Source organism: Felis catus, chromosome X (assembly GCF_018350175.1).
Source record: "Felis catus isolate Fca126 chromosome X, F.catus_Fca126_mat1.0, whole genome shotgun sequence".
NCBI lineage: Eukaryota > Metazoa > Chordata > Mammalia > Carnivora > Felidae > Felis > Felis catus.
The window spans coordinates 118,209,629-118,236,490 of record NC_058386.1 but is presented as its reverse complement, the minus strand read 5'-3'; the positions used below and the strand labels follow the sequence as shown (position 1 = coordinate 118,236,490).

Below are 26,862 nucleotides of genomic sequence, written 5' to 3'. Positions count from 1 at the left end.
CATCATTTTAAAGACAGTTTATACAAAGGAAATTGCTGTCATGCTTTCTTGAAATTTTAATTATCCAATTAGGTTCTGAATTTTAACAACTGTTTACCTTTAAGAAAACCATGCAATTATGTTCAGAGCAGTTATTTTACCAGACAATAAAACTATAGGAGACTAGAAAATTCTCTCTCGTGGTTCGCAGAAAATAAGGATCAGACCATATACTAAAGGGGAAGCGAAAGAAGATAGAAGTTAATGTGTTGGAGGCTGCCAAGGGAGTCAAAACAGCATTAAATATCAGTGGGGAGTGGACTTGACTTGTTTTCCTGCTAAATTACTTTTCAATTCCCATCCCAAATGTTGCACGTCAGTATTTTAGCTGGTGCCATTTTAAAATTCATCAAAGTACACATACATGTGGCACAAACCCAGCTCGTCGGGGATTCACAAAGTTCAAAGGCTTGGTATTATTATCTTCAGAATGCTGGGATGGAGAGAGCAAAAAAATTTGTCTTCTGAAAATGTAGTCCTTTGTGTCAAGCACCCCGGGCTCGCTCAGCAATATTAGGAGAGTTGTTTTGAGCTGTTTGCATATATATCCACAAAACTTCTTTTCGTATGGATTACAATGGAGGGCTAGGTTTTTCCGCAGACCCTTTTTTGATGAACAGGCATTTACTGGGTCGCTATGTGTCAGGCTCTGTGGCCAGTCAACGTTGCTCTTTGGTAGAACTCAAAGTAGGCTGCAGTGACAAATAAACAGAAAAGTACCAAAAAATGAGAGAGAAAATTACAATGTTGTACGATAAGTGTGCATAAAGGTAAGCACTGAGGATTGTGAAATGACTGAGGAAGGCTCAGCTACCTCTGCCTGTAGCGTTTGGGAGGAGGGTAAGGAGAGCTTCCCAGGAGCACAGACTTGCGAATAGGAAACTGAAGGAAAGAGCTCCTTTGATGACCCGAGGAGCAGGAGCAGCTCTGGGCGTGTCACCTGCGGAGTCACACATGCGGCCCCATGGACAGAGGAAGCCATGCTTGGGTTATGTTCTGCTGTTTCCATCTTGAATTTCTTTAGGTGCCCTACGTTTTGACATTTTCATTTTTCACGAGGGCTTGCAAAGTATGTGGCCAGTCCTGCAGAAGAAATAGGGGACTACAGAAAAATCTACATATTCTCTGTCCCCTTTAGGGGCTCCCAGCCTGGGATGGAGTAAGTCGGAGAGAGGTCACTGAGGTACCTTACACAGAAGAAACAATTGACTTAGATTTTGAAAAAAGCTTTGCTGATTTCACAAAAGGTGAAGAGAGGCATTTTAGTCTGAGAAAACAACATATGCAAAGGAAGGAAAGCATTCATTCACTGAGAACAACTATGTATCGTTTGCTGTGTTCTAGGCGCATTGCTGTGTTTCAGGTTAGAGCAGTGTTTTCAGGGACAGAGCAGTGAACAAAGCAAGGTCCCTTCCCTGGGAGAGCTCACATTTTAGCGAGAGGTCTGGACAATAAACAAATAAGTAAATAAACTTAACAATGTCAGATGGTAGTAAGTACCATGAAGAAAAAATAAAGCAACATAAGAGGTTAGAGAATGGAGAGAGGGCTTTTATTTTTTTTAAGTTTATTTTGTTTTATTATTTTTGAGAGAGAGATAGAAAAAGCACAAAAGCACACACACACACACACACACACACACACACACACACACACACACACGGTCAAGTGGCGGAGGGGCAGAGACAGAGAATCCCAAGCGGGCTTTGCTCTGTCAGCTCGGGGCTGGATGAGAGGCTCGAAATCAAAAGCCTGAGCTGAAATCAAGAGTCAGGGCGTCTGGGTGGCTCAGGCCAGTGAGCGCCAGACTCTTGATTTCGGCTCAGGTCGTGATCTCACGGTTTGTGAGTTCGAACCCCACATCCGGCTGTGGGCTGACAGCGCAGAGCCTGCTTGGGATTCTCTCTTTTCTCCCTCTCTCTGTTCCTCCCCTGCTCTCCTTCTCTTTCTCTCTCTCTCTCTCTCAAAATAAAGAAAGAAACTTAAAAAAAAAAGAGTCAGATGCTTAACCAACTGAACCACCCAGGTGCTCCTGGAGCAGGCTTTTCAAATGCAGTTTCTGAGGCGATGGCATTTGAGTAGGGATTTGAGTGGTGTAGAGGGAACAGCCAACATGTTTAAAGTCCTAAGGCGGGACTGGCACTAAGATCTAAGAAAATATGGATGCCAGGGTGAGCGGAGCTCAGTTAGGAAGGGAAAGAGTGGCAGGCAGTGACGTGGGAGATCTGGATAGGAATCAGGCCATGGAGAGCCTTGTAGACCATGGTAAGGACTTGGATTTTATTCCAAGTGAGATGGTTGCTGTCAGAGAGTTAAGAGCAAGAGAAGAGCTTGTCCCCGAGTTGTATTTTGAAAGGTTACCTTGGCTGCTCTGTGGATAACAGACCGTAGAAAGGCAAGAGGAGTAGTAGCAGACCAGAGATGGGGGTGGAGGCATTGAGATGTGCTTATATCTGGCCTATGTCGAAAGCAGAGGCAACATGATTCATGGATGGATTAGGTGTGGGGTGTGCAAAAGGATGCTTCCAAGGCTTATGGATAGCTTAAGAAAATTGAAGAATGGATTTGCCTTTAGTTTGGGCAAGTCCTGTACACTTGCTTGGGTTAAGCTTAAGGGGGCTGGCTTAGGTCATGAGAAATGGGGTTTAAAGTTTGCGTACGTAAGGGAAGGGACATGTAGCCGAAGAGAGAGGTAGCAAGTATCTTAAGTTGGGTCTTAGAGATTAGGAGAAGGCGCTTGGACATTACCCTAAAAATATGGATGTCACAAAATAACATAATAAAGCCTTCCCTTCAGAAGGATTATTTTGAATGTCATGCAGGACCTCCATTTGAGAGATGGGCGAGGGATCCATTAGGAGGCCATCATAATAGTCCACATGAAAGATGGCCGAAGTGCTGGCAGCTGATTTAGAGAAGAGGAGGTGGATTTGAGAGAAAGTCTGGGATCCTTTTACACATTGATTTTTTTTTAAAAGCATCTGGGGGTGCCTGGGTGGCTCAGTCAGTTAAGTGTCCCACTTCAGCTCAGGTCACCATCTTACGGCTCATGGGTTCGAGCCCCTCGTCGGGCTCTGTGCTGACAGCTTGGAGCCCAGAGCCTGCTTCGGATCCTGCGTCTTCCTCTCTCTCTGCCCCTCCCCCATTCACACTTTGTCTCTCCTGTACTAACCTCCTTCTCAGTTATATTTTTAATGTTTCTTTTTGAGAGAAAGAATTCCAAGTATGGAAATCACACCAGGCCTCACTGAGCAAGTGACATGTGAATAGAGCAAAGGCTTTGATTTTGAATTTCTATACATCCATTCATTCATTCCACAAACATTTAATGAACGTATACTGTGTCCCCAGATGCTTTGTCAGGTACTGTCATTCAGTAGAGCTTAATTTTATTTTCCCCTAACATCCGGAAGCATAAACAATGCAAGGATGAATGCCCCCACACAGCAAACGCCACGAGTGAAATAGCAGTTATAGGGACCCGACGGAGGGATTAAAATATTTTGCTGCTGCCACTGCCGTGAAGGACTCTAGTGAACTAAATGGGGATATAAACTGAGGTTTAATCTGATCATAGTGCTCTTTGAAAATGCCTGGATAGTTGAAATAATGTCGGAGAAGAGTCGGTCAATTATAAAACTACAGCGCCTCAGAGAGGCCTTTGCTGACGACTCTCTGAACTAGCAGTGCTCTCCCAGACAACGCTTTCCCCACCACTTACCTGCTTCCTTTTTCTCCGTATCACTTACCACCAGCTGATATATTCTCTGTTTTGCAAAGTTATGGGGGGTTTCGCCTGTCTCTTTAACCAGAATGTAAGCCCCACGAGGTCAGAGATTATCTGTTTTGTTCACTGCTGAATTCTCGACGTTTAGTCTAACGCCGAGCACATCCTATGAGCTCTTATGCCTTTAAAAACTTTTCAGTGGTTAAATATGTAGATTTTAGGCAGGAGGGAGAAGAGGAGGAAGACCAGGAGGATGACCTTAAGAGCCCCTGACCCGCTAGAAGTTGGCACCAATAGTGAATTTTGTCGGGTACGCCTGTACAGTCTGGGCCAATCCTCTCTGACTTTCTGGCATGTATTTTTGGTAGAGCTGGTCAGGTTGCTACAGCTGGCCAACCATTCCGGTTTCCCTGGGACTGAGACTTTTCCCGAGACGGGATTTTCAATGCGAAGACTGAGAAAGTGGCAAGTAGAGCTGGACGGTCAGTCACCCTCTGTTCAGGGGCATGGGTTCCATGTGTGAATGCAAAATGCAACCATGTTAGCCCAGTGTGGTGTTCGTAGTCTGTCTTTTCTACTCACTCATCCTGTGAAGTTGGTAATTCCCTTCCCACCCTGAGGCCTCTATTTTGTTTTTAATTTTTAATAGTATCGATTTTTTTGAGAGAGAGAGAAAGCACAGGTCGGGGAGGGGCTGAGGGAGAAGGAGGGAGAGAATCCCAAGCAGGCTCCAGCGTGGAGCTTGATCTCAAGACTGTGAGATCATGACCTGGGCCGAAATCAAGAATCAGGCGCTCAACCGATCGAGCCACTCAGGCGTCCCGTGTTTTCAACATCTAGAGAATAAGGACTTGAACTAGCTGGTTCCCAATGGCCTTTCCAGCTCTGACAGTGTGCGGTTTTTATTGCCATGCGTAGGAATTGAACCCATTGTACTGATCTACCACAGTGACCTTCTGAACAACAACTGAGCTAGCTAGCCAACTGAATCCAAACACTTCAATTAATAATTGGAACGTCAGTTGTCACTGGGAAATGACACCTACATTTCTTTTAAAATTTTATTTCAGGGGTGCCTGGGTGGCTCAGTCAGTGAAGCGTCCAACTTTGTCTCAGGTCATGATCTCAAGGTTCACGGGTTCGATCCCTGTGTCGGGCTCTGAGCTAACAGCTCAGAGCCTAGAGCCTGCTTCAGGTTCTGTGTCTCCTCTCTCTTGGCCCCTCCCCTGCTTCTGCTCTCTCCCTCTCTCTCTCTCTCTGTCTCTCTCAAAAATAAATAGACATTAAAATTTTTTTATTTTAGAAGACCTAGCACCCAATGGTGCTATTTTTTGGTGCTGTTTTCCAAATTCAAGTGATTTATGTTGGAACTGACTCCAGTAAGATTTCCCCAGTGCTTTTGATGTGGTCCTTGTTGCTCTAAGGCTGATTGAGGAAGTGGAGAGAAGGTTGTTTTTTGGTGACTCTGAGGAAAGACTTCTGTCTGCCCCAAATTGTTCACACATTTGCTCCTGATGCCTTAAAATCTATTAATAATGATCTAAAATTTCTCAATTGAATTAGAAATAAGGGAAATACTTGTATTTATCATGTGTATCATAACACATTCATATTCCCTCATTCAAAATGGAGTATAAGGGCCGGCATTACAATTCTTTTCTCAGCATAGATTGTCAGGGAAGAACAGGAAGACACAGAGGACTAAAAGGCCAAGATTGGGAAGAAGGCAAAGAGCTTACCTTTGAATTGGAAAAGGCTGTGGGATCAGACCTCACCATTTTGCCCAAGGCATCATTATGGACCTGGTATCCCCAAATCCTTGTCATCCTCTGAGGGCTGGGTCCCCAGATTAGTCAAGTAGTATTTTTACAGTGACAACCTTCGATCTCATGCTCTTTATTATTTTTATTCTTTTTCCCCCTCAGACTGATTTACTACTACCGTACCGATGACACACACATTTGTCTGACCTGCAATCCTCATGAGTTCTCTTAACTCTAATCAATTCCCAGATCGTTGACATCAAATTTGAGCTCATACATAACTGCAGTTAATATTACATGTCAGAAGAGAGATGAGATATTTGCTGTGGCTGGTAAATTTCCACGGAATGAGTAAATTTTTACCTGCCTTGCTTTCTTGCCTGCATTTAGTCCAACTTCTATATGTAGAAATGTCATATTCACTGTGTCATACTCACTTGTCTCTTCACTTTCCCTTCTTGCCTCACAGTCTGGCTGGGTTTTGCCTCGATACCTCGAATTGAATCCACTCCCTCCCTTTAGCTTCAAAATGCATTGAGTATAGACTTTTTAAAAAAGAATTCTAGTCTCATATTTTCAACCATGATTGAGCGATACCGTGTTTTGGATGCCGTCTTTTAGTTTGACCTTATTTTTCTGAACGCGGTAGTCTCGTATTAGCCAGACTATATAACTGAAGGGAACTATACTTACGTACTCATAGAATTTCTCAGGTCTGAAGAAGCCAGGGAGGCCATTTGTTCCTAACTCCATATATGGTACTTGAATATGGTCTGTATTTAAATATCTCAACTGATAGGAGCTCAACATTTTGGAAAGCAGCTCAGTGTAACACAGGGTAGCTTGACCTGCTAGAAGTATCTGTCTTACTTCAGACTGAAGTCTGTCTCCTTAGATGTCTGGCCATGGATTCTAGCTCTGCTCCTTGAGACTACCTAGAATAAATGCCCTTTGTCCAAGTAATAGCCCTTTTGAGATTTGAAAAAGAACAATGTTCTTGTGTGTTACCTAAATCTTACCCTTTCCAAATTACACGGTCCTGTTCCTCCCCAAGTTCCTTGTATGACGTGGTCACAAGTCCCTCCACCATTACTCCTTCTCATCTCTGGTCATACTCCTGGGTATGACGCTCATTCCGTGGATGCCTATTAGAACTAATGGAGAATACTTACGTTATTCCCTATTTCGTTGCACAAATTTTGCTTCTGCTGCCTACATTTGCAGTAACTTTTTTTTTTTTTTGACGCTCATACTACACTAGTGGTTCTCAAGCCCTGGTCCCTGGACGGGCAGCATCAGGATCAGCTTCACTTGGGAATGTGTCAGAAATGCAAATTCTCAGATTGGCCCCCAGACCCTTTGAATTAGAAACTCTAGGGGGTGGAGCTCCAGCCAACTGCTTTAACAAGCCCTCCTGCTGACTGTAAATGCATGCTCCAGTTTGAAAACTGTTGTATTCTTAACTGACACTCAACCCCCTAAATATCCCTTCTATATGCTGCTTCTACGCCAAGCCTCCTGTCCCTAGTACTTAAATATTTGGCTTACGTTTGCCGAATTATTCTGCATTTCATCAGATTCATTTCACTGCCTCATTTTGGCCAATGTTTCTCGCATTTTTATTCTCAGAGTTATGTCACCAAGAGGGTGATATAGGTAGTTCCTGACTTCAGTCCCCCTCACAAGAACAGCTAACAGCTCTCCAAAGACAAGACCACAACGAGAGAATCCTAGAACGCGGGAGTGGGGCCGAGGTGCCCCGCTGCCCCACAGAGGCCAGGACACAGGGTAAGAGACCAGTTGCACGCTGGCTGACCTGCCTAGGCTGCCCCTCCCCTCGGGCTGCCTCAGCCCCTTGCAGAGGGTGCTGGTTCTCTCCCACGGGGTACTTGCTCCCCTCACCAATTTGGCTTTGTGGCAACTGTAATTTTGATAAACTTGAATCAAATATTTGTTTTGAAAAGGTTCCATTTCGGGGATGCCTGGGTGGCTCAGTTGGTTGAGCCTCTGACTCTTGGTTTCGGCTCGGGTCATGATCTCACAGTTTGTGGGTTCGAGCCCCGCATCGGGCTCCGCACTGATGATGCAGAGCCTGCTTGGGATTTTCTCTCTCTCTGTGTCTGCCCCTCCCCTGCTCTGTCTCTTTCCCTCTCTCCCTCTCCCCCTCTGTCTCTTTCTCAAAATAAATACATAAACTTTAAAAAAAAAAAAAAAAAAAGCTTTGCTTTGGGCACCTGCGTGGCTCAGTCAGTTAAATGTCATCTCTTGGTTTCAGCTCAGGTCATGATCTCAGGGTTCGTGAGATCAAGCCCCGTGTTGGGCTCTGAGCTGACAGTGCAGGTTTAGATTCTTTGTCTCCGTCTCTCTGCCCCTCCCCACCCCCTCTCTCCCTCTCAAAATACATACATAAACTTTTCAATAAATAAATAAATAGGCTTTGTTTTTCTGCAGATACAGCTATGCTCATAATGTTCCTCAGAAGAAAACTTATGTTTCTAAACCACTGAAACTGACAGCTTCCGAGGGGGACCGTGTTCTAGGTAAGCTCTTCTGTGTTGATTTACTTGTCCGAAGAAGCTAGATGTCGAGGCGAGGACCGGAGGAAGATGCTAACGGTGAGAGGCAACCCTTAGTCCAGAATGGGCCTCTCGTTCACAAAGTGAAGTAGCAGCAGTTAATCGGCCCCTCTTGCAGCTTTAGCTCAGGTTTTTAGCTCTGTGGTTCGCAATCAGCCCTGGCATCACTTTGGAATCACCTGGGCAGGTTTAAAAACCGGCACCCCCAAGGATTCCATTCACTTGGTCTGGAGTGAGGCTCGCGCATGGATTTTTAAAGAATAGTTTCCGACGTGAATCTAATGTGTGGCTGGCGTTGGTTGAGAAACGTCGAAATGGGGATTGTTGGGACTTTGGCATTCACCCGAGTGGGATGGCAGCCACAGCGGAGTTTTGTGCATGGAGTGGCCTGACCTGACTTACGGGTTATTAGGGTAACTGGTTTCCCTGGCGAGAAGAGCCTAAGATACGTGACACAAAAGGGATACAGACAGAGCGCTGTGGGCACTCAAAGAAATGAGAGCTCACCGCTCGGGGATGATTAGGGAGTCTTCACAGCAGATTTTGAAGGTGGGCCAAGTAGGCACGTGAGAGGAATCCCCAGCCCGTGAAATGGCGCGAACAATGGCGGCAATACTTGCAGAATGGCCGGGACTCGTGGCTGGTAACGTGGTAAGTCAGAAGCAAGAGAAGACCAGTGGGTTGAGGCTCTGTCCTCGCAGGTCTGGAGGGCCAGGCTGAGCCCTTTGAACTTATTGCTACAAGCTGGGAAAGGCAGTTGAATGCTTTCAAGCTGGAAAATGACCTTCTTGAAGCTGTGTTTGACCGTTGCTTCTCGACCGTCTCCCCCACATCCAATTGCTCATTAAAAATCACTCTTCTGGGGCCCCCCGGGGGGCTCAGTCAGTTAAGCGTCCAACCCTTGATTTCCGCTCAGGTCATGATCTCGTGTCGTGGTTCGTGAGCTCAGGCCCGGCGTCAGGTTCTGTGCTGACAGTGTGGAGCCTGCTTGGGATTCTCTGTCTCCCTCTCTCTCTGCCCCTCCCCCACTTGTTCTCTCTTTGTCTCCGTCAAATAAAGAAACATTACAACAATTAAATACACAGGGCCAACGATATTCTCTCCTCACCGGCATCCCTACGTAGGCCATCTGGAAGACCTATCAGACTTGCCCTTCAGCTTCAAATGTACCATTGCGCTGTTTTCATTTTGCATCCTATTGCATTCAAGACCCTTTTCCGCTATTCCTAAGATGCTTCACCAGCTTTTCTCCTGCCCCCAACACACACACACACACGCACACACACACACGCCCTGACCTTCCTTTGTCTCTTACCAACCGCACAGGAATTCTTAGTTGTGCTGTATCACAAGGATTCCCTCATGTTGCTAGGCTTTTCCAAACCGATTTTCAGTGGTTGCATAATATTTCAGTGACGATCGTCTGCTGTTGCACACTTAGATCCCTGCAATTTTGAGAGGTTGTAGATTATCTTCATGTTCGTATTCTTTTATTTCCTCAAGATAGATTTCCAGAAATGGGACAACTAGCTCAAAAGCGATGAAGAGTTTGGCGATTCTTCGGACGTATTTCCAAATTGCTTTCCAAAAGTAATGTAAAAGAGTGTTCACTTCTCTGCCCTCTACCCTGCTCAAAGCTCTTACCAGGAGTGGGGGAATCCCAGCATGTAAACGAATGGATTGTGACTTCTGTCTCATCGTTGGGTCATGATGTATGTTTGGTATTTGGTTTTTTTTTTTGTTTTTCTGAGATTGTTTACTTTCCTGTGTCCACTTACCTACTTGGGTCTTTACTGATTTGATAATCTCTATATATACTTAGGATACTAAGCCTTTGCTCTTTGGTTTTACTGACTTGTATGTTTGGCAAGAAGAAGTAGCACAGCTCTCGAGTATACTTAGAAATACCAAACATTACAGTTTCCTAGGGAAAGAACTTCTGGCAGAATGGTACCGGTGGGCAATGTGTGGTATATTGGCATGGCTGATATATTTTCAGAAGCCACAGAATAATTTCATACAAAAAAAGGTATTTCTCATTGGCAAGCAATATCAAAATCTGAGGTTGGGATACCAAGATCTGAGCTTACCTTGTGTTTATCATTTTTTCTCTACCTTCCCCTGGGTAATGCACATTAACTCATAACATTGTTCTCATGAGTTGGCTTTTGGTTCAGCTGCTTTTGCGGAATAAATAACTGTAGCGCACCCAAACTTTTCAGGTATCTGTGACCACAGACCATGTGAACATAGAATTACTCCTATGTGTTTTGCTTCCATTCATTAGAATGACGAGTATGAGGGATGCTTTCCCCTAAAATAGGGTTTTATAAGAATTCTTAGAAAGTCATCTTCCGTAATTATTCTATGGCTCAATTTAACTAAAAAGCACAATCATAGGACCTTTGATTACCAAGTCACAGAAATATTCCCTTTAGAATAAACATCACAGCATCACTAGACCTGTCAATGACCTTTCCTCGTCTCTAGGGAGCAGGGCAATGGAGGTGGGAGATATTCACGTTTTTTCTGTAGTTGGGCATGTTCTTTTGCTTCGTAGTCCTCTGGTGTGCAGTTATATCTGAGGTCCCCTCTCCGCTTCCCATCCCAACCTACACAGAATTGGAAATAGTGGTGGCTGTGGTTGCAGTGGTGGCTGGGCATAAAAGAGGCTCATTCTCTCAGAAAGAATCATAATGATGGATGCTGGCATTTTCATAAACTCTCTATTATTTTAGACCAGAATTTGGGGCTTTTCCTCTTGATATCCCTCAAGTCCACTACGGCTATCCTTTGCACATGATGGGTGCTCAATAAAATATCTGTAGGATGTAAGTAGGGATCTGAATAATGTAAACTATTATGGAATGTCAATGGTGTGAGTTTAAAGGTGAGCCTGAAACTCTTCAGTAAAGCATATTTATGGAAACAAGCTGAAAAAGAGTTGTAAAGACCACGGCAAATTTAATGTCAATTTTTGACCAGGCAGGTCTGTCTATTGTTTGTGCCTCACCCGTCGGTTGGGAGAACTGGTTCAGAATCCACTTCTAGCATGGAAACACTTGGTAGTGATGTTGGTGGGGAGAGGAAATACAGCCTTTCTCTCGATAGCATATTCTATATCGAGAGGGGAGGGGACAGAAGGGAAGAAATGGGGGGTGGGAGAGAGAATGAGAACGTACTATTTCAAATTTCCCTGTCCCCACCATAAGTGAAATCAAGTGGATGGGCTTTATGTACAAAGCATTCAGTCTTGGTGTTCCTTTGCCACCATAGCTTAAGACTCCTCATGTAGGTTGACTTTTAGAACGCAAGACGACAGTAGGGTGCCTCGCTGGCTTAGTCGGTGAAGCACACAACTCTTGATCTCGGGGTCGTGCGTTCTAGCCCTAGGTTGGGCATAGAACTTAAAATTAAAACACAGAGGAAGGGAGGATGACAGTTTCTGCTGTCTCCTCACAACCTTTCCCATACTTTGCTAAGAATTCTAGCTTCGCATTGATGTTTCTCCTCTGGAATCAGGATTTAGGGGGCGCCCTCGCAGAGTAATTTCAGGAAAATCAGGTTGATATACCCTAGTGCTCTGTTTCAGATGAATATTAAGAAGCAAAGTAGTGCGGAAATGGTACTGTCTCCCTCAGAGGGGGCTTGGTATGCCCTCTAAATTATAGATAAAATCACTTTGTGTCAGCTAAGTGACGGCTGTACCATCTGTCCACTTTGCCTCTCTTCAGAATCTCAGATGACTTTTGATATTAAAAATCATGATGCCGGAGTGCCTGGGTGGCTCAGTCAGTTGAGGGTCCAACTTCGGCTCAGGTTGTGATCTCACAGTTCGTGGGTTCGAGCCCCATGTCGGGCTCTGTGCTGACGGATCAGAGCCTGGAGCCTGCTTCAGATTCTGTGTCTACCTCTCTCTCTGCCCTTCCCCTGCTCATACTCTCTCAAGAGTAAATAAACATTAAAAAAAATTCTTTTTAAATCACGATGCCAAGAGAATATTTTGTGTCATTTAAAAAATTGCTTTTTTATACAGTGGAAAGTGCTCTGAATCACTGCGAGTCAAACATTTTGTCAAGATGAGACTGAAAGGTGAATTCATTTTATTTATGTTTGTTTGTTTATTTATTTTTCAAGTTTTTATTTAAATTCTAGTTAGTTAAGGGGCGCCTGGGTGACTCAGTTAAGTGTCCAACTTCGGCTCAGGTCATGATCTCGCAGCTCATGAGTTCGAGCCCTGTGTCGGGCTCTGTGCTGACAGCTGGGAGCCTGGAGCCTGCTTGGGATTCTGTGTCTCCCTCTCTCTCTGCCCTTCCCCTGCTTGCACTCTGCCTCTCTCTAAAAAATAAATAAACGTTAATTTTTTTTTTAATTTAAATTTTAGTTAACATATAGTGTAATATTGGTTTCAGGAGTAGAATTTAGGGATTCATCACTTACATATATCACCCAGTGCTCATCATAACAAGTGCCCTCCTTAATACCCCTCACCCACATAGCCCATCCCCCGCCCACGTCCCCCATCAACCCTCAGTTTGTTCTCTATCGTTAAGAGTCTCTCATAGTTTGTTTCCCTCTCTCTTGTTACCCCTTCCCATATGTTCATCTGTTTTGTTTCTTAAATTCCACATACAAGGGAAATCATACGGTATTTGTCTTTCTCTGACTGACTTATTTCTCTTGGCATAATATTCTGTAGCTCCATCCACGTCATTGCAAATGGCAAGATTTCATTCTTTTTTCTTTTTGACGGCTGAGTAATATTCCATTATATATATACACATATACACCACATGGAAGGGTGAATTCAGATCAGAACTGAGATTAAAGTGAAAAGAGAGAGAAAGTTTGGAAAGTGCAGGGAAACTCCCCCTACTCCGTAAAATGAAGACCAATCTTAGCAAGGGTACTTCCTATAGGTCACGGGCAATCAAAGCTTGGAGTGGAGGCATGCTCAGACTAGTTTCGACAGAGTTGTTGATGAGACTCTTGTAAACAAGATAGTTTATGGAAATAGGCTACTCTATTAGCTGGTATATAATAAGCTTCATAAACTAGTAGCCAGTAAGGATAGCATATTATAGTAGAAAGACAGATTTTCCCAGTTTCACCATTTCCTAACTGTAGGGCCTTAGGCGGGTAACCCGATCTGTCTGAGCCTCAGCTGTCTTTTCGGCAAGATGGAGACAATGATGATAATTCAGCTCATAGAATTGTGAGGATTAGATCAGATCAAAGTACATCCAACCCCTAGGAAAAAGATTAACTCACAATAGCTTTCAACGTGGCAGCTCTAACTGAAATGGCCACTGTTTGTGACGTCACATGATGTCTCTTGAGTGTCTCTGCTACATGATCTTTCCCTAGCTGCCCTGAGACTGTTTTCTGTACCGCACCGGTTCTCACCATTCTCCAAAGAATGGATCGCTACGCCTGTTTTATGGTGGTGATTGCACTTAATCTGTTCTGAATTCACCATGGAAAAATAAATAGTTCAATCCCACTACCGTGCATGAGAGGAAACAGGGTCCAAAGAGGAAAGGGATTGCCCAACTCGGGCAGGTTTGCCGCTGTCGGGACTGAGCTGGGACCTGAGTCTATTGACTGCTTGTCTGGGGTTCTTTCCTCAGTGCCACCATGACCTCTCTTGGGGAGCGCCTGCTGTTTTTAGCACCCAGATCATTTGGAGAGTACATCCAGCCTTATGAGACGGAGCCTGCCTACTCCCTCTTTTCAAGTAGAGAGATTACTTTCCTAGTTTTGCTTTTGTTTTGTGTTCATGTCACTAGATTGAATTAAAATTTAAAAATTCAGCTCCTTGGTCACAGTAGACACAGTTCAAGGGGTCAATAGCAGCATGTGACAAAGGGCTATATTGTGTAGCATGGATATAGGACATTTCTCTCATTGCAGAGGTCTTAAGGTTCATAAGGCTGTACAGCCTTCTCCCACTGAGGAGAGACTTCAGAAAACCAGGCCCCCAACTGGACCAGGTCTTACCTTGGCCACCTGCCCACTAGAGTCACTGAACAGAGCTTGCCCTCGTCTCTCTACAATGGCCAGAAGGGACAGACATTTTATTTTTATGAATGTTTACATCTATATCTATGCCTTACATATTTACATATATATAATATGATTTACATTGTATTATACGAATCTCCTGATTTTTCTTTAGATGAGAAAGCTTAATTTCCTGTGTATTAGAGGACCAGTCTCATAGGAAAAGAGCAAAAGAGTTGCGAGCTGTCTATGGTCATGGTACTTTCTACTGCTTATACAGAAGAGTCCTTGCCTATCAGGAAGAAAGGGACCCATCGTGTTGTGGCACTGACTTACAAGCAACTATGCCGCTTTAATGGAGGCGGGTGTGAAGGATTGTAAGAGCATATATTTCATCAGTGTCTCAAAGTGATATCTGTTCACTGCAGCGCTATTCGCAATAGCCAAGATATAGAAGCAACCTAAGTGTCCATCGACGCATGAAGGAATAAAGGAGGTGGAGTATGAATCTGCCCTGAGGAAGAAGGAAACCCTGCCCTCTGCGACCACATGGATGGCCCTTAAGGGCATTATGCCAAGAAAGATGAGCCACACAGAGAAAGACAAATACTGATATCATGTATATGTGGAATCTAAACCATCTAAAAACAAACTCAGAGAAACTAAGAGTAAAATGATAGTTACCAGGGGTTGGTGGGGGGGGAGTTCGGGAGATGTTGCTTACGGTGCAAACTTATAACCAGTAGGTAAATAAGTTCTGGAGATCTAATGCATAGCCTGGTGATTCGATTCAATAATACTGTATTATAAACCTCAAAGCTGTAAAGAGACTAGGTCTTCATTGCCTTCACCGCAAAAACAAAATTGTGTGATGAGGTAGAGATGTGAGCCAACACTATGGTGTAATCATATTACAATATATAAATGTATCCAACCAGCACACTGTATGCCTTAAACCTACACAGTACTGTATGCCAATTATATCTTAATAAAAGAGGTTTTTAATTTACTTTTCACAATACCTTTCACATATTTGTGCCTATATGGTTCATATGCTTCTGATTTATGGCTTGGAATTGGATCAGCTGGGCTTTTGTTCTGAAAATACTTGCGGAAAGGAGATTAATCAGGAAACTTATTCTGGGCTAGGAACTACATACTTACACTGGGCAAAGAGGATGGGAAGCGAGAGGAAGGGACTTGAGGGCTTACGCAAGGGGGTGACGCCAGTCATTGAAATTTGGAAACCTGGGGAAGGAATAGAGCCGTTTCTAACGCCGATATAAATTCCCCCGCCCTGTTTTTATATCCCTTAGGTCATTTCACTGAAAATCCAGTAGGGAGTGGAAGGTATTAAATTATCATCACAAATCCTCGTAGAATTTTCATTTTAGAAAGATGTTTAATTTCCATGACATTTAGGTGGGCAGAAACTGCTACAACCCCATAGGTTCGGTTTCTGAGGACAATTTCCACTGGATATTTTCTAGTCTAGAACGTTAGTATATTGTTATTTTTTAAAATTATGAAAGTGTTAAATGCTTATAGAAATTTTAGAAAATGCTAACAGGTATATAAAGGTATTTTAAAAATCATCTATAACCTTCTGCTCCAAAACAACGTCATTAACCTCTTGGTAAATTTGATTCATGCCACAAATATTCAATGGAACATCTGCCTTGTGCCAGGGACTGATTGGGCAACAGAGGTATATATCAAGGAATAAAACAGGCAGAGCCCATGCGTTCATGAAGCTTACATTTCAGAAGGAGGGAAAATCAATAAAGTATTAAATAAAATAAATCAATCCATAAAATAATGTCAAATACTAAATACTGTACAGAAAAATGTAGCCAAGTAAGGCTGATAGAGTGATGGAGATACAACTATAAACAAACAGATAGGAAGTCTAAGACCATGGTATTTGGGATTGGAGCTGGATGAAAAAAGGATCCAGTTATGTGAAGGTTAAGAGGGAAAAGCATTTCAGGTAAGTGGAGACAGATTGCAAAAGGCAGCCGTTTGATGTATTCCAGGAACTAGCAAAAGTTCCTTTTTTCTGACTAGTTTCTGTCAATATGGCTGCAGCATTGACAGAAAGAAGGAGGGTAAATCAAGCTGAAGTTGGAGAAACAGGCCAAAATAAAACACAAAAAACAAAAGCAAAAAGGAGAGGGTCTTCATCGTGTAAGTGTGATAGGAAGACATCACAGTGTGTTAATCAGGGGAGAAAAGTGACTTGATTTATATTTAAGGCAATTGCCTTGACCGACCTACGAGGTGCCATCATGCTGGAATTTTCCTCTGTTGGCTCTCTTGTTTGCTAAAGTCCCTCTTTTTCTGTTTGTGGGTTTCCTTCCTTATTTTGGTCTTCCAAATTCTCCATAGCTTTATTTTTAAAAGTGCAAAGGAGATTAATTTGTAGGCACTGCTCATCTGAAAATACATTTTCCTTGTACTGGTGATTGATGTTTTTTCCTTGATATAGAATTCTAAGTTGAATGTCATTTTCTCTCATTCTGCAGGCATTGCTTCATTATCAAATTAGCTTCCAGTAATGCTGTCAAGAAGTTTGAGGGCACCGTAATTCCAGATTCTTTGTGTGTAACCTATTGTTCTAACCTCTCTGTAAACTTTTAGACTTCTCTCTCTATCCCCAGAGTTCTGAAAAGCCATGATACGCCTCAGTATGGTGCCTTTAGCCTGCAGTGTGCCGGGGAAAAGACGGGACTTTACAAATTATAACCTCTTGTTCTTCAATTCTACAGATTGTGCTTGTGGTTTAAATACATGTCTGCTCTGTTCTTTCTTTTTCCCTCCTTCCCCTTCCTTCCCTTCCTCCCTCCCCGTCTCCCTCTCCCTCTCCCTCTCTCTTATTCTCTCTCTATATAACTCATTACAATTCGGATATCTTAAATTGATTCTCTAATTTGTGTATCTTTTTTTTTCTACTGTGTTTCTGATTTTTGTTTTAAATTCCACCTTTTGCATGATATGCTGGTGTCTATTGCCCGGTTTCTACTGCGATTTTTAAAAATGTGGATATATATTTTTATTTTCGAAGACCATTTCCTTGTTTGGGGGATGTTTCTTTTTCAATATCCTCTTTTCCTATTTTATGGATTTAATATATACTTTATCTGAGATAGTTAATGATTATTAATAAGATTCTTAATAATATGTTTTGCTCCTTAAATTATTTGTTTCTTAGTATTTTTCGTATGCTTGTGTGTAAAGGTCTCTATCTTTCCTTTGGAGAATTTTCTCAAATGTCTGTTGTCCCTTGGATGTTTGCATGTTTCAGAGTGAGACAGTAAAAGTACATTTGGAAATTCTGAGCAAGTGCATTGCACCGCTGACCTGTGGACTTCAGGTGCCCACATGCCAGTACTTGTAAGTCATTTATCCGGAAACGGATATTCTAATCTACCCCCTTGGGATCTGGCCTAGATTCTGAGAATTGTTCTGGTGAAGGGAGATCAGAAATGTATATCTACCGGGGTGCCTGGGTGGCTCAGTCGATTCAGTGCCCGTCTCCTGATTTTGGCTCAGGTCATGACCCCCGGGTTGTGGGATCGAGCCCTGCGTCGGGCTCCGTGCTGGGGGCGGAACCTGCTTAAGATTCTCTCTCTCTCCCTCTGCTCCTCTCGCCTGCTTATGCTTTCTCTCTCTTTTAAAACTTTAAAGAGAAAACAATGAATTAAAAAAAAGAAATCTATATATACCTGTTTTCGTATGTTCTTTAATGATTTGGTGCTTTAAAGGTAGCTCCTTAATCCATTTAGAATGCACGATAGTATATTACAGCATAACATACATAATGTAAAATAGCATAATGTAACGTAATGTAACATAATCAGTATATATATATATATATATATATATATATATATAGTCCAGTGGTCTTAGACAGAGCGTGAGTTTGAATCTCAACTCCACCAGTCACTAACTGCATGACCTTTGGCAAGTTACTTATTCTCTCTGTGTCAATTTCCTCTCTGTAAAAATGAGGATGAATAGAATCCAACAGTCACTGGCATACTTGAAGCACTATGTAATGCTTAGTTATCATTATTAATCACTCTGTATCAGTAACAGTGTTTTAAGACGTGTGGAAGAACAACTAGCCTTTTTTCTGTGGCCTCATCTGATAAAACTAGGACTAATTAAAAGAAGCCTCGGGGAGAGGAATTTGGTCAAAATAAGGAAAAGAAGGCCTTTACTAACTATTCATAAGTTTCCAAAGATGGAATAGACCACTTCAAGACTTGATGAGTTTTCGGTCAGTGGAAATGTCCAAGAGAATGTTTGTGAACCATTTTGTGGTACAGTCAGAAAGCATTCCTAGTAGTAAAAGGCTATTTGCACTGAATGAACATTTAAACCCTTTTAAAAATCTGATATGTTACAATCCCAGCACTACAATCAGAGAACATGAATGGGTCAGCAAGGCAGAAAAAAGTGTCGTGCTGGCCCTAGTTTTTAGTGGCTCTCCAATTTTGACCACGCAAAAATAAAAGACACTCTTTGTTAAACTATAATGGACTATCATAGACAACAGAACTGAAATCACGTGTATAAAAAGTATGAATTCTGGGGGGAAAAGTTCAAGTGCAAAGAAAATATAAAAATTTAGCTACGTTTTGAAATGTCTAGGCAAAACTGCTTCGTGACCAAAGGACATTAATTCAATTTCCTCCTCCTCGGTGGAATTTATAATTCAATGAAATGAACAATCAATGTCATTATAATTGGTATTAAACATAACGTAATGAGTGGGTGGCCAGTGGTTGTGGGGAAGGTAGAAATCATTTACGCTGTAAGGCGAAACACCTTTCCTGGCTTATATGAGCAAATGTGTTTGTTAATGTTCTGAAATTCAGAATTCCTTCCCACCTTCAGGTTATCCTATGTAAAGACACCTTTATCTCCAATTTTATGTATCTTAAATTTCATTTTCCTTTCAAATAATTACTGAGTTCTGCTAGCAATAACACTCACTGTGACAGTTCTCTGTATTTAAAGATCCTAAGTACCGAGGAGTTTGAAAGCAAATGACCGCTGCTGAGTGACTGTGACAAAAGTGACTCACTAGGAGCTCTTAACTACTGAATTCTGAAAGGTGATAGTCAGTCTAACACTTGGGAAAGGGCACAGGGACTAGAAAATCGATGGGGATAAAAGAAAGCACAAACTCTATCTACCTGCCTCGCGGAATTACTCTGGCTCTTAAGGTATATCAATCTACTTTTTTTATTTTAGAGAGAGACAGAGAGCATGAGCAGGGAAGAAGGACAGAAAGAGAGAGAGAGAGAGAGAGAGAGAGAGGGGGGGGGGATCTCAAGCAGGCTCCATGCTTAGCGCAGAGCCCGATACAGAGCTCAATCCCACGACCCTGGGACCGTGACCTGAGCTGAAATCAAGAGTCGGACGCTCAATCAACTGAGCCATCCAGGTGCCCTAGTATAACGATCTTGATCCCAATCATTCTTTCTGCTCTTCCTCCAACTCTCAGAATCCCTGCATGTCCCTGTCTGCTGGAGGTAACTTAACCACTCAGTGGCAACCTCCCCATGCACAGCACCGGCCCATACGTAACTGAGCTATTAGTCTAAACGTCAATACTTCAATACTCTGTTCAGCAAGGATATATGGAAAAATACATCTCCTAGTCTTTGAAAATAGGTTCATCAACTTCCACCACTATTGCATTGACCTTGACAGGTGCCTTTCATTGTATTCTAAGTCAGTGCCGTAAAAAGTCATTTGCAAATAGCCCAATCGCATAACATCAAGGGAATGGTAAAGTAAATTATGGTACATCCACATGATGGACCATTATCTAGCTATTAAATGATGTTTACAAAGAGTTTTTAATGACATAGGAAAATGCTAATGATAGAATGCCTGGTGAATAAAAATAGGCTACAGAAATGTTGCAAGAAATATGACTTAAACCATCTAAGAAAATATGATGTATATAAAATAGTATAATTTATAATATTTGGAGCACATAGACCAAATGTTAAATGTATTTATTTAAGTGCACGTGTGTGTGAGTGTAGTACTAGAAATAAACATGAGGCCAACAGTGATTATAGATGAAAGAATTACAAATGATTTGCATTTTTTGGTTTATATTTTTCTCTTCTTTTTCCCCTTTATCCTACCATATGCAAGCAATGCTTTTATAATCAGTAGAAAATAAGAATTCTTTATTCCAAACAATTGTCATAGCCGGACAGTATTTGCTATTATAGGAGGTTTTGTTCACGGATTCCCCTTATTCTCAGGATATACTCAGTTAACTGTGTTTGAGCTCTGAAATCAATTCATCACCTAGGTAGTGGAGATCTGCATCTCTGCTTCTTACCTTGAGTGCTAACAGTTTCCCTAGACCAATGGGGAAGCTTGACCTTGTAGACTGTGGTTTAAAAATATGCGAAGTAGTCAAAGAACTATATGACTACAGACTCTTTGTGCTATCAGTCAGATCCTGTTTGATGAAGTGGATGTTGCAGTAGGCTGAATAATGACCCCCCCCCCCCAAAGATATTTTCCATGTCCTAATCCCTGGAGCCTGTGAGTGTCACTTTATATGGAAAAACAAACGACTTGGTAGATGTGATTAAGTTGAGTATGTTGAGGTGGGGTCTTGAATGCAATCACACGTGCTCCTCTAAGCAAGAGGTGGAGAGAATTCAAACATGAACAGGAGAATACAAGGTGACCACAGAGGCAGAGTCTGGAGCAATGTGAACCCAAGCCAAGGGATGCTGGCAGCCATAAGAAGCTGGAGGAGGCAGGGAACAAATTCTCTGCTGGAGCCTTGGAGGGAGTAGGGCCTGGCCAACACCTTGACCATGGCCCAGTGAAAATGAGTTCAGACTTTAGATCTCCAACGTGCGAGGGAATGCAGTTCTGTTGTTTTAAGCCACCAGGTTCTTGGTAATATATTACAGTATCCAGAGGAATCTAATATATGGTTGTTGTGGCATGCATGAAACATGGTCTCTGCCTATGAATATTCAAAGACGAGGGGTAGACCAAGTCCCAAAGAGAAAATTATAATATGTTGTTAAACATGACTGACTCTCCCTGTGGGGTCCTGAGAAGTCATTTAAGAGGACAGATGATCTAGGCATCAGGTCTTAGAGAATCAGTGCATACAAGCGACGGGATTTGGCAACCAATCTTATAGGCTGGGGGAACTAGCCCTTTGAGGAAAATGATTTGTGGTTTCAGCCCCATTTGGGTTGTATGGGGCTTAACTGGTGGCAGTGGTGAGTGGGGCACACTGGAGAGGCTACTGGACTGAATCAGGAGATACACGTTTTGTCATTGCTGTGCCACTGTGTGACATTAGGCAAGTCACTTCTTAGATCTGTGCCTCGATTTCCAGATACAGGTCTCTCCTGCTATCTGAAATTTAGAGTGTTCCTAGGAAACCTTCCTTTAGCCAAAATGGTAGAAAGGAATGAAGCAATTACCACCAATTTATATGGAAAAATTTATAAGCATTCCCAGACCCAAAAAATAACCTCTCTGGGGCTTTTCGGACACCTTAGGACATACCTTACAAACAGATGCACAAAATAAATGGAGATAAAGCACAGATGCTCACAGACCCAGTTCAAAGCTCTGGTGGCTTGATGCTGAGAGCTGTGTGTACTGAATGCTCTTTCACTTTTTGCCTTTTTTCATAAAAGTGAAAGTCCTCTTTGGATTTCTTTCAGTTAGTGAAACCGGATTCTAACGTAGGTCTTTCATAAAAGCTAAGTGGCATAACGCAAACCTTCAAAAAGCAGTGGATAGCTGTATCTAAAATGCAAAGCTTGGACTAGATTTCTAAGAGCCTCTCGCCATTCGAAATTTCCTTAAGCCTGTGTTTCCACAACACTAGGGGACTGAAGATTGAGAAGCAGTACGTACGGACTGGTACATTGTAAGTATTTGTAAGACTGAAGTAAGTGTTCATAAAAATTCACATGAGCCACCCAGGTGCCCCCACATGACAAATTTAAAATAAAGTACATAATATTTTGCTCTAAGAGTGGATTTATACACATGTAATCCCATGTAAATGTTTGGACATTTATGCAACAGAAATACTCAGAAGACATCCAAACTTTTATCGCATAGCATTGCGTTTACCAAAGTTTCTACGATTAAAATGTTTATGTTAAATTAAAACAGACTCCTGGCCCATATTTAAATAATGGGGCTATAGACACTGAAGTGGAATCCAAGGGGGAAAAGATGAATGGGAGCAAAAAAGGTTAACACTGGGCAAAATATGCTTTTTAGTCTTCACATGATACCACAGCGATGGAGTGTAGGGTGGAGAGGCTGGAATGGTTTAATCAACCCAGCTTCCTGAAAACAAACAAACAAAAAAACTTGCTCCGATCCTTTGTTGAAGCCTCTGAGTCAATCCTACCTCATCGCACCTACCACCTTAGGGGACAGTCTTAACCTTCTAACTAACTAAGGTGGTAGGTGCGTTATGACCAGTTCTCTTCTATCAGACCATAGATGACATTGCATCGATGGTGCACATCCATATGAATCCGAAATCATCTGTGGATTGGACTTCCCTGAGGAAATGCTCCAAGAGGAGCCACGGTGAGTCCGGTGGAGGAAGAACTGGCTGTTGTGCAGTGTGATCTTTCAGGCAGAAACAACAATAAGGACAACAGGCCAGGTGAGAAATAGCTTGTTGTAAGGAGAGAACCACGCAGGCTTTGGCATTGCTGCTACGTAAACTCTGGGACAGAGCCTGGTGAAAATTGAGCGTAGAGAGTTCACCAAGGGCCAGGTGCCAGAGCCTTTTGTATTTATGGCCAAGAAGCTTGGACTCGAACTGGCAAGCCAATGGAGAACCTTTGAAAGTAATATTGACATTAGAGTCAGGCGGACCGATAGGTGGAGGAGTACACACGGAAGGAAACCATTTTGAATTCCATATGTAAATAATGCCAGGCATTTAACAAAGCTTGCTGAAGAATCAGCATAGTTCAGAAGGGAAATTATAAAAATACACATCAAGCCATCATATAAACTCAGGGTTAGAGCAATGGCTCTGACTTAAGACAGTGAGTTGAGGTTAGATTCAAGGGCCAGGATTTCTTTTGGGTAAGTTATCTGCTAGCAGCTTCTGTACTTCAGAGTTGCCTGAAGACAGATTCTATTTGTCTTAAAGGATCATGTCCTGAATTAAGGTGAAGTTCCCTTAGCAGGACTTTTTAAAGTCTCTTTACTTATCTCCTTGCCTTTGGTCTTTCTTCCCTTTATTCCACTTTACACGCCGTGATCTGATTTATCTATCAAAGCACGACTGTGATCATGCCCTTGTTACAAAACCACCATTGACTCACATCCCCATTTAACCACTGTCTAAAAATACAAATCTAGGTTTTTCTGTCCTCGGCTCTCCGGTTCCAAGCTAAGGTTCTCACATTATCTCCTCTTATTCCTTTGCATATACTAAATACTACATCCAAATTAAGCAACTCTTTGCTTCCCTTAACATCCTGTGTGTTTCTGACCATGGTTGTCCCTCGTGTCCTTGTCATCTGTGCCCATCTGCCTTCTGTCATCCCTTAGGGCTTAGCTCAGGTATTGTGCTCTTCTGTGATACTTTTCCTGACCCACCTTGCACAATTCGTGCTGGATGTCTTTTCTCTTTCCCTGAGCCTCTTCACGGTATTTTGTCTACGTCTGTCTTAGAGTTCCTTGAATTTTCTACCTTGTGTTGTGTATCAGTGTCCCTCAGCTGAACTCACTGAGAGGAGAAAGGATCGAATATTACTCATCATTGTAAACTCCATTTTTTACGTGGTTGCCTTTGCCTGGAATCCTTCTCTTTCATCTGAAGAAGGCCTGTACGTCTTTTAAGGCCTCTTGCATTTATTATGCCTCCAGTGTCTTTCTTGACTTCCTTTTCCCCAGCGTAGAATAAATTTCCACCCACCCTTGGTGCTCCCATAGCATTTTGTTCATTCCATCCTGACCCCTAAGATGTAAGTGTTGTTGAGTACTGGAATTCAGTTCATGCAAATGTCACTTGGTATTTTCCTTCAAGTCCAGCTCTGACAATAAAGAACAATGTACTAAACCTGAAAGCATGGTATCTTTCCGGGCATGCAACGATAGCACAATTGAGGTCTTTTGTGAAAGTGTAATCAAATCCGTGAGCGAGATGCCAACATGTAGGCGCGTTGAGCCTTGTCCATTTGATCAGCATCGCTTCCTTCTGCCTGGCCATGAAGAAGCCACCAGACCTAGGATCAAGCGCTGCTTTCATTGACCATCCCACCCTCGTCACTGCTCCTCAGTCTCACAGTTATTCTCTGAAACACAAAGATTCCAGATACCTATAGAGTATTTCCGATTCATTTTCACCTGACTGATCAAAGCATTGTTCCTTAGGAGTCACTGGTTTCTCAGATCTCTGCAAGTGTTGTTTATTTGGGGGGGGGGGAACAGTGTTGCAAACTGACTCTATAGCCATTTGAATGAAATTGTGATTAAACTAGTTCTCGTAGAGTATGTAGACTCATTTACCAAGAGGGATTTTGAATGAGTCTATGATGCAGTGCCGTATCTACATAGGTTAGTGTCAGACGAGGAGGAAAGTCGTCAGCAATTGCCTCAAACTTCAGGCAGCATTAGAGACTCACTTTGCAGGCATGATCTCAGGGCTGCAACCTGGTGGAGGTGAATGAGACACTCAACTGAGATGCAAAATTTAAGATGGTACCAGATTGAGTGGTATCCATATTTAAAAGTCGGCATTTTTTTCATGTTCTAGAAATACTTTTGATAGTTCAAATATTGTACTGAAACATTATTACCCTGCTTACCGAGTTGGGTGGCGTCTCCCTCCCTTGATTTTACATTTAAGGTGAGCGCCCCACGTACCTCACATTAGCCCTGGCCTTTCTTGGCTTAGAGTATAGATATACTAAGGCCTACACTGCTTTTGTGTGCTTCGCCCCAGACCTTCACAACCAGATAACTAACTCACACATCGGGCCGATGGCATCTCTGCGTGCTTCCAAGATCAACAAACTCAACGTATGCTTTTACTCATGGGTAGCTCCTGATGGACTATGTCTTCTCATGGGTCTTGGGTACCCTATTAACTCTACTGAGAAACTCAGACAGTCCAAACCGGTAGACTGCTTCGTTTGCGAAATCCGAAGTGTATTTCGTCAGGTAGTGGGAGCTCGGGGATTGGTACATTTGTGAGAATTTTGCAATTCCTCAGGATAAAGCGGACTGACTGCAAGGGAGTGAAATGGTTTTGACGTTTGGCATAGTAGCCTGTAAGACATTTGTTTTCTTGGTTCCCATGCATCCAATGGTATTAGGTGAGGAGCGTTTTTCATCCCTAAAGACTATGGCACAAGATGGTGAGCCTTTTCAATGACCCCTGCTATACAGCACTATACCTAGCTACTTAGAAATAAAAATTAATGTTAAGCGCATGAATTCAAGGGCATCTGTCCAAATTGGCAGGTGGATTTCCCCAATGTCTTTAAAATCTAATAATAGTTCACACAGTACAGGCTCTCACACAGCTTATTAATTATCAGTGTTCTCTGATTTTTCTTACAGAGTTTATAACCTAACTCTAAAAATGCTGAAAAATGTCCTAGCAGCCAGTGTTTAATCTTCAAGCACCTTTTTATTTGAATCAGGTAAAGACTGTAGTTTGCTTTTTTGGAAACTTAAACGTAACCAAAGATCCTTGAAAATCATACTTTGCAATGCCTTAATTTCACAGACGGGGAGACTGAGGCCACAAAGTAATCCTGTTATTACAACCCATTCTTCCTCTCCTTAGAAATATAGTTGAGCCTTGAACAACGTGGGCGTGAACTGTGCAAGTTGACATAGGCAGATATTTTTTGATAAATACAGTATTGTAAATGTATTTTCTCTTCCTTATGATTTCCCTGATAAGATTTTCTTTTCCCTAGCTTACCTTCTTTTTTTAAATATGTTTGTCTGTTTATTTATTTATTTAGACAGAGAGAGAGACAGAGAGAGAGAGAGAGAGAGAGAGCATGAGTGGAGGAGGGAAAGAGAGAGAGAGAGGGAGAGAGAGAGAATCCCAACCAGGCCCTGCGCCATCAGCACAGAGCCCATCGCGGGGTTCTATCTCATGAACTGAGCTCATTACCTGAGCTCAAATCAAGAGTCAGACGCTCAACCGACTGAACCACCCCTGTAGCTTACCTTCTTGTAAGAATACAGCATATAATACATATAGCATACAAAATATGTGTTGATTGACTGTTTATGTTATCGGTAGGGTTTCTGGTCAACAGTAGCCTAACAGTAGTGGTTAAGTTTTGCAGGAGCCGAAAGTTATACCTGGATTTTGGACTGTGTGTGTGAGGGGTTGGCACCCTTACCCCCCACATTGTTTAAGGGTCAACTGTATGTATGTGCAGCGTGTGGCTTTATTTAATCAAAAGTATATGAATGTAAATATATATATTTGTACGTACTCATCTACCTGATTTGGGGGGCACACTTTATCTCTCCTCTCTACTAAAAATAGTAAGTGCCCTCGTGTGGTATTGGGCTAAGTACTATATACAATGAATGCAATGGATGAGATTTCTCTGAGCTTTTTTCCCCCCTGCACTTTTAAATCATCCTTCTAGTCTTTAGTAATTTATTTTTCATTTTTTCTTCAACATCTAAATATTTCTTCTAACAATTAGGATTATTTCAGTGT

The 26,862-nt window shown here is 42.4% G+C and overlaps 1 long non-coding RNA gene across 1 annotated transcript; it reads left to right on the top strand.

The window, feature by feature from the left end:
- The first annotated feature begins 12,045 nt into the window (after positions 1–12,045).
- On the top strand, positions 12,046–15,117 carry LOC123383452. Its single transcript, XR_006593194.1, has 2 exons — positions 12,046–12,197; positions 14,284–15,117. It is a non-coding gene; the product is annotated as an uncharacterized LOC123383452 (long non-coding RNA).
- Positions 15,118–26,862: the final 11,745 nt, after the last annotated feature.